The sequence below is a fragment of the Sinohyriopsis cumingii genome, chromosome 17 (assembly GCF_028554795.1).
Source record: "Sinohyriopsis cumingii isolate HCF-2022 chromosome 17, ASM2855479v2, whole genome shotgun sequence".
Taxonomy (NCBI): Eukaryota; Metazoa; Mollusca; class Bivalvia; order Unionida; family Unionidae; genus Sinohyriopsis; species Sinohyriopsis cumingii.
The window spans coordinates 15,840,342-15,852,533 of record NC_142977.1 but is presented as its reverse complement, the minus strand read 5'-3'; the positions used below and the strand labels follow the sequence as shown (position 1 = coordinate 15,852,533).

The window sequence follows — 12,192 nt, the reverse complement described above, 5'->3', positions numbered from 1 at the left end:
ATATTTGGTTTCATTTAAATGCCGTGAAACACCATTAATAAGTATTTAAGGGTTTAACGATTCAAGGGAATTCAAATTAACACACACCTTGTGACTGACGCCGCTGTATTAGTCACTTTATATACAAGATGACTCGTTATAAGCCTGGGGCTTTCGAAAGCCAATTCAACTAATCAAAACTAACCCACGCTCTTGACCCGGGCGTGTGGTTGTCTTTTGTTCACAATCATGCAACCGGGTTAATTTAATTGGGTTGCTTTTGATTGGTTGAATTGGCCGTAGAGTTCCGCCCCGCCGTTTTATGTTTGTGCTGTCTTGTGCCGTCCCATCATCCATCAATCATTTCATCCTTAATTAAGTACATGTAGTGATGTCCCCCAAGCATATCTTCTGGGCGGTCTACGATGACGTTTGTCACCCTAGGCCTCCCTCCCGGAGATGTATGCTTTGGGGTTCCAAGATGTGAATGTCCTTAATTAAGTATATGTATATGCCTGTAATCTGCCACAACACTCGAGTGGAGATTTACGGCATTGTACTGTCCATGTATGCCTGTAATCTGCCACAACACTCGAGTGGAGATTTACGGCATTGTACTGTCCATGTATGCCTGTAATCTGCCACAACACTCGAGTGGAGATTTACGGCATTGTACTGTCCATACAAAAAACGGGGTCAAAAATGACCCCCAATAATTTTATTAAATTTTATTAAAATTTTTGATATTAGAAATAAGATGTTTTATAAGAATAATGAATATCGAAGACATCAATAATATATTAACTGAGATTTCAAAATTAAAAAATCAAGGAATTGAATTATCTGATGGTCTCGACAGTGAAAAAATATTATCCGATTATGAGATTATTAACGAACAGTCGAAACGGGGGCGTTTTACCCTGGCCCGCGATTACAACATACGATTAATGAGAACCTGTACCACAATGACGCAAATGCATTCATTGGACTATTCACTGCCGTTGAAATAATACGAAAAAAACTCGGACGTGTTTATGAACGACGCCGGGAGATTTCTAGTAAGATCAAAAACATTAGAAGGATTATAGACGAAAACTCCGTGGAGCCCCCGATGGTACACTCGGCGGAAAATTAGAAAATTGCGGATCAATTTACAATAATGGTAGGTGAATCACTTACTACTCGGCTAGCCAGAGAGCGGCTAGCAGCGCTTAAAAAGTTCATACCGTTACGAGACAGAGTGAGAGAGAAACTTCAAACGCGACAACAAATGCAAACCGATTTTACTGTTGGAAGCGAACAACTCTTTGCCCCGGTAACTAAAGCGACTAAGGATGTTACAGCTGCAACAGAACGAGCAATATACGGGGATATTCCTAAGGAGGGCGAACGGAAAGAGACGCCTCTTCTTCCTGTACTTGAAAAGATAGCAGCAGAGACAGAACAAACACAGCAACGGATAAAACAACTTTCCAGTGATATAAAAACCCAACGAGAGTATGAACGATTAGCTGATATTGATGATTCTGAACAGGGTGATGTTGGTGAACTTCAAAAAATTTCCACTCAAAAAGGAGTCCCCTTTATAGATAAACTCACTGAAGGGGCTATAGCACAAATAAAACGACCTCAATTACTGAAATCCGACGAGTATAGGGTTTTTGGTAATTTTGCCGCTCAAAGCTATCATTCAAGAAAAAACTTTTTAAAAGACGAGTATAAAAACAGTAATATAAAACGAGATGACTGGGTTAATTGGTTGTATAAAACGAATAAAGAGATTGATCGCTTGGATACAAAAGAATTGGGATATAAAGAATTTAAAAAAGGAATTGATGATTATGATATACGACAACAACAAGAAATACTACAACAGCAAAAAGAAGAAGTCCGAGAAAAACGTCAAAAAAAAGCTGGTTCTAAAAAAACAAGTGGAGAGGGGTATCCAAGTGGTAGTGGTCTAGTTGAAAACGCTAGTGTTACCTGCCCTAATAGTGTTCTCAGTGATATATCACGGCTAGAGGTATTAATTGGAGGAAAACGAGCCGGAAATAACTCTACGGAAATAATCAATGAGGCTGCTGATATTTGCAAGCGGTTATTTGCAGGCGGTATCATAGACATTAATACATATCGAACGCTCATAGACGAACTCGTGGATGATTAATTGGAAAACTGGTGTTTTTAATAAGGATGATCATACACTACAACCATGATAAACCAGTACTCGTCTACGTGGTAAACTCGCGATTGCCTATTTACCGCGCGTACTATGGAGATGGTCTCGGTAGCACCATTGCGGGGTTATTTACAAGAATGGCTCCAAAAGTAGCGCCGTTAGCCAAACAATTAGGAATGAAGGCTATTGATGTTATTCGTGATAAGGGTATTAGTGCCATTGGAGATGTTGCCGGAAGGGCGTTTTCTGCCGCACGAGACAAACTAATGTCGTTGGTAAAATCCAGGAGAAAAAAACAGAAACCACCGGTAATGCCATCAACGACAGTGATGCCTGCAAATGTCAGTAAAGTAATAAATAACGCCGTGGAAGAAAAATTAGAGTCGTTGGCGACGACTTCGCCATCCGCCGATGCGGCAACCAACGCGCTCATGAACGCGATAGCGGGGAGTGGTTTAAATTCAAAGAATTTACGACGAAAAAATCGCAATTGAAAACATCAACATGATAAATAATAGAATGTTTGCGCGTACCGCTGATCCCGCGTTTGATATGGACGCCCCAGTACGCAGGGATGATTCTGTCCGTGATTATCAATATTATTTTTATTATGCAGCGCAACCTGACCTACGATCGCGAATTGAACTTCAAGTCCAAGATACCAGTAAATATTTTTTGCCGTGTGAAGCGTTTATCGAAATCGAGGGAGAACTCGTGACAAATGCCGCCGATAATGCACCATACGCAGATGACCATCGTGTTCGAGTTGGCTTCGTCAACAACGGTATCATGGCGTTATTTGAGAGCGCCAGATATCTTATTGACGGGCGAGAAATTGAATCAATAGAACGCGAGGTTGATGTTGCAACGACGATAATTGGGTTGGCGAGATACTCGGATGATTATACAAGATCGGCGGGCCCATCTATAATGTTCGCAAAGGACTCCACCGATAACGCTGATCATATTCAGTACATTAACGTGCTGGTGGAAAGAGATACTTCAGTTCCTAATCAAGCTGAAGCAGCCAACCCAGACCGCAGAACAAGACCGGGTGCTGAGTTCAATATCATAAAAAGTACTAACGATAATTTTAATCTAGGGTTTGCAACACGAATAGGAATGTTGCAAGGACCACGCCGAAAGTTTTCATGCGCGATTCCACTCCATCACGTATTTGGATTCTGCAGAAATGTTAGAAAAGTTGTCTATGGGGCTAAGCATACAATCGCGCTGACGCGAAGGGGCGATGATAACAATGCAATATGGCATGCTGCTGGCGTCGCTGCCGGTAAAGTCATTTTAACTAAAATGGCATTGTGGATGCCGGTGCTGACTCCATCAGTTACCACGGAAGCACGATTGTTAGCATTTATGGAACAGGGAGGGAAATCGTTGTTGAGTTGGCTAGCGGTAACAACTGATGCTAAAGAGGATAACGTCGCCGATACGTTTACATGGCACCTAGCATCAAAACAGGGTGTTTCAGCCCCGCGTCATATATTCATAGCGCTACAGAATAGGGAACGATTGGGTAATCAAGAACGCAGCCATATGATATTTGATCGATTAGGAGTCATGGAGGTTTCGCTGAGAATAAACGGACAACAGGAACCATCCGAGGATATACAGCTTAATTACGGTGACAACCATGTCGCACGTGTGTATCATCGATTGCTGTCATATATGGGTCGTGATCAAAACGTCGACACTGGTTTGCAAATATCACAACTTGATTTTAAAAACCTGTATCCGATTTATTACTTTTCGTTGGAACATCTTGATTTAACGAGACAATCCGTCGTTGATATACACTTCCGAGCTCGTATAGCCCCAGCTGGTGTTAATTACAGAGCGGTCGCTGTCATTCTCAGCGATAAATCAATGCTGCTAGAAGGTGTTGGTGGACGAATGAGAATCGTTGATGCGCCAGTGGAAAACATGTAATTGAAAGCACAAAACGCGTTTACAATAAAATGTCGTATAGTGTCGTCAATGTAGAGTTGACTGATGGTCAAGTCAAGAAATTACGATCAAAGTCGGCTAAACAATGCGGGATCACAATAACGCTGAAGCCGTCACAGATGGCGGGTGGTAATCATAAGATATCGTTGACGGCGCGTCAAATAAAACATTTCAATGATGCGATGAAGAATAAAAAGGGTGTTCAAATAGATTTTTCAGCCGCAGCAATTAAAAACATGGAAAAGACCGGTGGGATATTTCCGCTGTTAGCTGCGATTTCGGCATTGATTGCCGCGGCCGCACCAGCAGTGGCTAAGGCGGCGGCGTTAGGAGCCGTTGGTACCGCGGCGGGGATGGCATTGAAGAAGGCAACCGGGAAAGGCTACAAAAAAAAACGACCCGTGGCCGGAAAGGGTCTAAGACTACCGGGAACCCCGTATTCATGGTACTCGGGAAAGGGTCTAAGACTACCGGGAACCGTTTATTAACTCCAATGTCTAATTTTGATTTAATAGACGCCGCAAACGCGTTAGCGATAAAAAACTTCAGAGGTGTTTTTATGAGGGATCAATTACCGACAAAACCAAGGAATATTGAAACCGGTATAATTAACCTCGATGGGTCCTCCGGAGCGGGAACTCATTGGGTTGCATACGCGATTGATCCGCGTGCGATCGTCTATTTTGATTCATACGGGTTAGCTCCGCCGAAAGAGTTCATGCGGTATATCCGGGCGTGTTCAGCCCGGGCGTGTTCAGCCCGGGTTTTTTATTCCACGCTGCCAACACAGCAATTGAGTGACCCGCCGATATGTGGCCGTGAGGTATTGAACGTACTCGCGGCGATTTCATCATCGCGGAAACCACCTCATGTGGTTGTAAACGAATACACTAGTGGGGTCGTAGAGGCCCGGCGGGTTAATTAGAAACGCTGGTTTTTTTTACAATAACGATGATTGATATCTGGGGACGACCGGTTTCGGCGCTGAAAGAATCCATAACGTCCGCCACCGATGACATAAAAAAACTAATCGAGGATGAAATCGCTGATACGTTAAATCTAACCAGTGTTGACCCAGGTGAAATAGTTGTATTTCAAGACCGCCAGGGTAAATTGAAATCCAGTAATGTGTCGCTGGATGACGTTTTAATACGACAGCGTAATGCCGCCGAGAACACTATCGCGTTGTATACCGGCGACGGGCGACTTAAATCAGGTGAATCCATCTTGACGATAAATGGAAAAATAAATACACTGGGCGACAATTATATATCCATGTCGAATTCGTTAAAGGGTTTACGTGGTGAATTTAACTTTCATGGAGAACAGTTCAGGTCGATGATAACGCACGTCAGCGAAATGCGAGACATTGTCAATAGTTTTTTTCGGGGACCCCCGACGGCAGACGAACCAAATCTTGTAATAATAAAAAATGCTATTTCGGATCTTATGGAGATGTCGGCCAATTTACCCCCGTTGCGAAAAAATGTTAACAGGATCGATGACAACTTTGATAAATTCTTTGGTAAAAAAAATACCAAGCCGGATGAGATTACAATAACTATAAATGATATCACTGCGTATGGACAGGAAATAAAAACAATCAAAACTGATGTTGCAACAAACAAAAGGAGTGTAGACGCGCATGAACGGGAAATAGAAATAATCGGCGCTAATGTTGCAACGATCATAAATAATGTAGACTCGCATGGACGGAAAATAGAAACAATCAAAACTGATGTTACAACGATCATAAATAATATGGACGCGCATACACAGGAAATAGGAACAATCAAAACTGATATTGAAGCGAACAAAAAGGGTGTGGACGCGCATACACAGGAAATAGGAACAATCAAAACTGATGTCGAAGCGAACAAAAAAAATGTAGACGCGTATTGGCGGGGAATAGGATTAATCAAAACTGATGTTGCAGCGAACAAAAAAGGTATAGACGTGCATACATATGAAATAGGAACAATCAAACTTGATGTTGCAGCAAACAAAAAAAGTATGACCGAGAATACACGGGAAATAGAAACAATCAAAACTAATGTTGCAGCGAACAAGAATAATATAGACGCGCATTGGCAGGAAGTAGGAATAATCAGAACTGATGTTGAAGCGATTAAAGACGGGCTACCGAGAGTAGCAGAGCAATTTGAAAAAATAAAAATCCCTCATGAGAACATCATCAACACAGTATACACAATTCAGCATGGATCATTCGATTGGACTCCTACACAGAATACAGTAAATATCACCGCAACTGTTAAGGGCATTTATCGATTGACACTGATTTCAATGATGCAGTTTAATATATTATCGTCGAGTTCATCCGGGTTTAACAATACAATATCAACAATTATAGACAAGAACGCAACTGAAAAGTTTACAATTTATGCCGTTGATAGAAATCTAGCCGGGGCAAACATTACATGGTATGTGGAATTTGTAGCGAATCTAAGTAATTAAAAACACTAGTTCTTTTAAAATAAAAATGACCACCAAGGAAATTGAATCAGAGGTATCACCGACGTCACATCAATATCGATTCGATACCGCAAAAGAATTCTCCGCGAACTTGAAAACGCTTTCCGAACAATACCGTGCAAAAATAAAAAAATACCGCCGAAAAATAACCGCCATCGACGCGGTCGTGTACTCGGTGTCGGGTATAGTGGCCGGTACCGGTGTTATTTTATCCACGGTGACCACGATAGCCCCGATCGCTGTTCCAATCGCTGTCTCCGCGATGACAACAGTTGCTGGAGTCGCCAACGCAATCACTAGGAAGATATCATCGTGTTTTCAGAAAAAACTCAACGAGTATACAGTAAAACATCAAATAGTATCCGACGCGTACTCGAAATTATCCGGGTTGATCTCGTTGTCAATTGATAATTTGTTCGTATCCGATGTTGAATTCTCCACGATGGTCCAGTTGTATAGCTCCGCGATGTCAAAAATCGAGGATTTTCAACTGGAAGCCGGAACCACCTGGTTGTTGAAATTAGACACTAAAGACAATAAATAATAATAATGTCGCTGAACCCCGAAGGGTTTCAATTACTTCAGCGGATCGCGGAGAACACCACTCCGGTACAAACAAATATGATATCAATAACGTCAACGAAACCCGAATTCAGTGTGAACTTCCCGTCGCCGGTTCCAGTGAAGGAAATAGCGCTGGCAAAATTGCGAGTATATCACAGTTGGCCTAATATTCGAGCGGAAGCATTTAACGGACAACAACCTAATAACTCGCTGGTTTTTGCACGGAAAAATAAACCCGATGGGACCCCAGACTGGGAGGAGGTTACAATACCAACTGGGTCATACCAAATAGAGCAAATCAATAAAGAATTTCAACGCAGAATAAAATCGATCACAGGAAAGGAATCAAAAATCGCTATTACGGTTCATGAACCGACGTTATCATCGACGATTGAAATAAGCACACCGGGGTATATGGTTGATATTTATAACAGTTCAATAAGAACCATACTAGGATGGCCTAAGAATCCACCCGCGGATTTGCACACAAATGTGCAATCGTATCATGAGATTAATCCCAGTTATCTGAATGATTTGTCTATTATAAGAAACACGTTATTACCCAGCGAGTTTATATTTCAAGACAGGAATACCATGCAATGGTTTTTTCCGTATAAGAAAACTCCTGAATTGTCAGCCAAGGTCACAGTTCGTTTAGATGATATCACTGGTGCGTTTGCCGAGATTAATCGTAATTACCAATCACAACTAGAACAGCTACGGAAAACAAAAGCACGAAAACACGTTGAGGTGTTAAATCAACTTATATCAGACATGGAATATATTAATGAGCGAATCGTTAAGACAATATCCGATAGCAGCGATGATAATAAACAAAAATTCCTAACCGGGTATAATATCACAGAAGCCGATTTACCCGATTTCAAGTTTCCAGGATACAACGCGCCAGAACTAAGAAAGTCTCTTAATGATTTTCTCAGTCCATCAACTTATATCCTCAGACACGATAACGGGGATGATGGTATGCATATTGCTCCATACAACGTAAATATCGCATCGGTGATAGCAATCAATCTAGTGTGTGATGTTATCGAAGGGAGTTACCAGGTAGATACCAATCAATCAAATCAAGCTCAACAGGGATATATCCTTTATTCATTTTCACCAACAGCCCCTCCGGGATTTTTAATCGTTGAGAATCCGATTAATCCGGTCTATATGCGATGTCATGATCGGTTTTTAACGAGAATTAATTTTAAACTCACCGATCAGTCAAATAACCTAATTGATCTACAGGAGGAGGAGTTAGTGATCACTCTGTTTGTAAGATCATTGTAAATAACCACTTAGCAGCAGAGGGGGGCGATGACATCGACGCGGTCGTCGATGTGCTTACCGGACGCTGACGACGCTGGGGATCGACGCGCAGAAGGTGTTAATTAAACCAAATGACGACGCGACGATCCCCCAACGACGTCGTCGTTTTTTTTTTACCAGCGCTGACTACACCGGATCCGCTGAGTGCAGAAGTAATAATTAAGCAAAATGACGATTGGACAAAATGTCGGATTCGCCCCCTCTGCTGCTATGACTAATATATTCCAGACTGTTTAGTACTGATCAACAGTGAACACTGCTTCAGGTGTCAGTACATTGGCCTAATTTCAGTACCTGTCCATGCATTTCAAGTAGCTTGCACTTAATAATACCAAAACGAGGTTGACAATGCAAACAAATCTAGACGAATACACAATGATCTAGATAACTCATCTTCTTAACGATCGTTAGAACACGATTGTCTCTCTGATGGACGGTAAATAGGTAAGAATGTCTTTTTTTTTTGATATTTTGGCGTATTTTGTTGTGGTTGGAATTGGACAAGTCCAATATGTATCACTCTCGCATCATGACGATAACGTAAGGTATAAAATGAATGTATCTGATTTACAAACGACAAGGTAGGAATAATAATAATGATAATTTTATCATCTGGCACGATGAGCTTTTAATAATTGCTTCTATCTTATTTTGTGTGTGAACCCCTATGGTCTCGGAACGTGGAACAGGCTTTACTGTATGTTACACTAAGAAAGAAATGGAAACCAGATCCGCGGTGGCTCAGTGGTTAGCATGCCATAACAGCGATCACGACGATGCAGGTACAAATCCTGCTGTCAAAAAAGAGGGGAGGGGGGATTGGCTACGTCATGTATCCATCGGTAAGGCATTTTATACCAGCTGCATCTGCACTAAATAACCTGCTTATTTCTGATGTTTCTGAGACGCACTGGTACATGCGATTTAGGCGATAGATACCGTTTCTTGCTGTACGGGTTGGAGTTCTGCCAGAATGGATATATTAGTCTCGCCTGTTGGGTTAGATTGTTGTCGTTATAGTATTGTAAGCACTAACGTAAATGTACAACAGCAAATGTAACGGAAAGTTCTTAATTTGAAAACATGCAACGGCACGTTCTTAATTTACAACATGTAACAGCAAGTTCTTAATTTTAAAATATGTTACGGCAAGTTCTTAATTGTACAACCCTAATATGCATACTGGTTTCCTTTTTGAAAAAGAACAACAAAACGTATACAAAAGAACAAAACAAGATCTGTCTGAAAACGTCGCACGGCTGTAATGATTCAATATTTCTTTCACGATGCTTCTCTAATTTTATATTGTGATTTGCTAACGACTGAAGAATATTTGTGGCATTAAATTAAAAGCAGAACTAAAGTCTAAACAGAAAATATAATGTTCATTAATGGCTATGCATATGATAGAATGGCAAACAGGTGTGACCCGGTCGCTTCTCAGAAGGTCACTTTTACTATAATTTTAAGTAACTTCATTCAAACGCAAATATTATTTTAAAATGTAACAAAACCTATCGTGATTTTTATATGTTGTGTCCATGTTAGTGACTAAAATAAGCAAGAAAGGTTTCCTGCATCTGAACTATTGGACTAGATTCCATCACAAATACTGAAACAAATTAAGGAAATACATAAGAAACGTAATTATTGTAATAATTCCGAACAAAGATAAATGCGCACACCAAGTTTCATGTCGATACACGCAGCAGTGTCGAGAAAAATGCTACATGGAAATATAAAGAATGAAAATATTGAAAGAAGCATAAAAATATATGTAGTTAATATATATATATATATATATATATATATATATATATATATATATATATATATATATATATATATATATATATGCATCTTCTTTATACCTGTTGTGATTTAACATTATAACACACTCATCGGATTCCATGACGGTATACACAAAAGTATAACACGGCTATCAGAATCAATGAAGTCATATAATTCTCATCAGATTCCATGACGATATGTACAAAAGTATAACACACCCATAAAATTATATCACTGTTAACACAAAAGTATAACATGACTATCAGAATCCATTGAGTTACATGCTTTTCATCAGATTCCATGACGATGTATACAACAGTATGTGTAACACACCCATCAGATTCCATGGCAGTATATACACACACCCCCATCATATTCCATGGCGGTATATATAAATGAGTTACACACCCATCAGAATCTATGACGGTTGAAACAAACGTTTGTGTATCCCTTACCCCTCAAGGAGAATATGGCAATTGGAGATAACTTGACGGAACTGGTCAGCGGTCACCTGGATTTTAGGCTGTAACACCATTATTTTCAGCGCACGATCAGCTATATATGACGGCTAGTATATCTGATGAAGGAAGAACTCGGGAAAGCACTGGGAAGCACCACGGACACGCGGGAAGTTTTCTCACATACGCTTAGATCGAGACTCGAAGCTACGCGGACAGAGGTGAGATTGCAGCGATAGGTAACGACGCGCATGTACACTGCACTGAGTACTCCAATGAAATTTTTGGCGTACTTTTGCTTAGTCATGATCGCTGGTTAAATCTAGCTACACTACGTGTTGAAAACTTTCTTTTATTCGTATCACCCCTAAAGACAACATTTAAAAGAAATAACTGGGCACGGATTATTATGTATCTGTGGAGACGTCCGAAAATTCTAGGAGCAGATACGATCAATTATTTAACACAAATTATTTTATTGTTATTTTCCTTTCAGAACATGAATTTTGTTTTAAACTGTTCGTTTGCACAATTTGCCAGCATAACTAGGTTTGCATGGGGAGTTTAAAGGGGACATAATGTGATCGATATATAATTTTGACGGGTACACTTTTATTTTCAACATGCATTTATGATGCGTTATAATCCTATTTTCGCTTTTTCCTTGTAGTAAGCAAACGCAGACAGTCCTATTTTACAGGCACTCTATTCTCGTAACATCGTCTGTATCGTTCAATCATCTCATTATATTTTTATTTTTTTATTACAAAACTGGGAAAGACAGTCCTTATAAGGAAGCACTAATTACTTCAAGAAATAAAAACGGTCCCAAATACTATCTGATATTCCAAATCTAAATATGGATGTTCTAGCTTTCTCGAATAAGTTGGAGGTTCGTATGCCTTTTAAAAGCTATTCGCAATCCCCCCCCCCTCCGCTTAGCTAAGCTTGATATCAGTAAAGAATACGTTTAATTGAAAATGAGTATATCCCAATTTATCAATATGAGTAAGAGGAACAATCAACAGAAAATAAAGATAAATAAAGATTTATGAATGAAATAAGTAAAATCTAATAATTATTCATAGAACCAGCTCAGTTACACACAATATAAATCCTTTCCACGTGATCAGTAATGCTAGATGTAATACTACTACTAATTATATAGACCGCTACGGTGGCCTATTGGTTAGAGCGTCCGCCTCGGATGCGGGAGGTCGTGGGTTCAATCCCCGGCCGAGTCATACCAAAGACTTACAAAAATGGTGCTAACAGCTGCCTCGCTTGGTGCTCAGCATTAAGAGGTTAGTGTTAGGACTGGTTAGCTTGGTGCCAGGATAATGGGACTGGGTGGGACATCATGCTACATGTCTGCGACATGATGCCCCGGTGCTAGGCATCACTATAAACTGCAACACTGCAAAC

General features: G+C 40.3%; 1 protein-coding gene across 4 annotated transcripts in view; it reads left to right on the top strand.

Moving 5' to 3' along the window:
* The first annotated feature begins 8,892 nt into the window (after positions 1-8,892).
* The window catches only part of LOC149777807 (aromatic-L-amino-acid decarboxylase-like), a 29,778-nt gene continuing 26,478 nt past the window's right edge, over positions 8,893-12,192 (top strand). The window contains exon 1 of one of the 4 annotated variants that reach the window (XM_089938859.1): positions 8,893-8,962. The gene's annotated coding sequence lies outside the window, so the exon portion shown is untranslated. Of the gene's footprint in view, positions 8,963-10,862; positions 10,989-12,192 lie in introns of those variants that run through there. The other 3 variants (XM_089938860.1, XM_089938861.1, XM_089938862.1) reach the window with 3 other exon arrangements.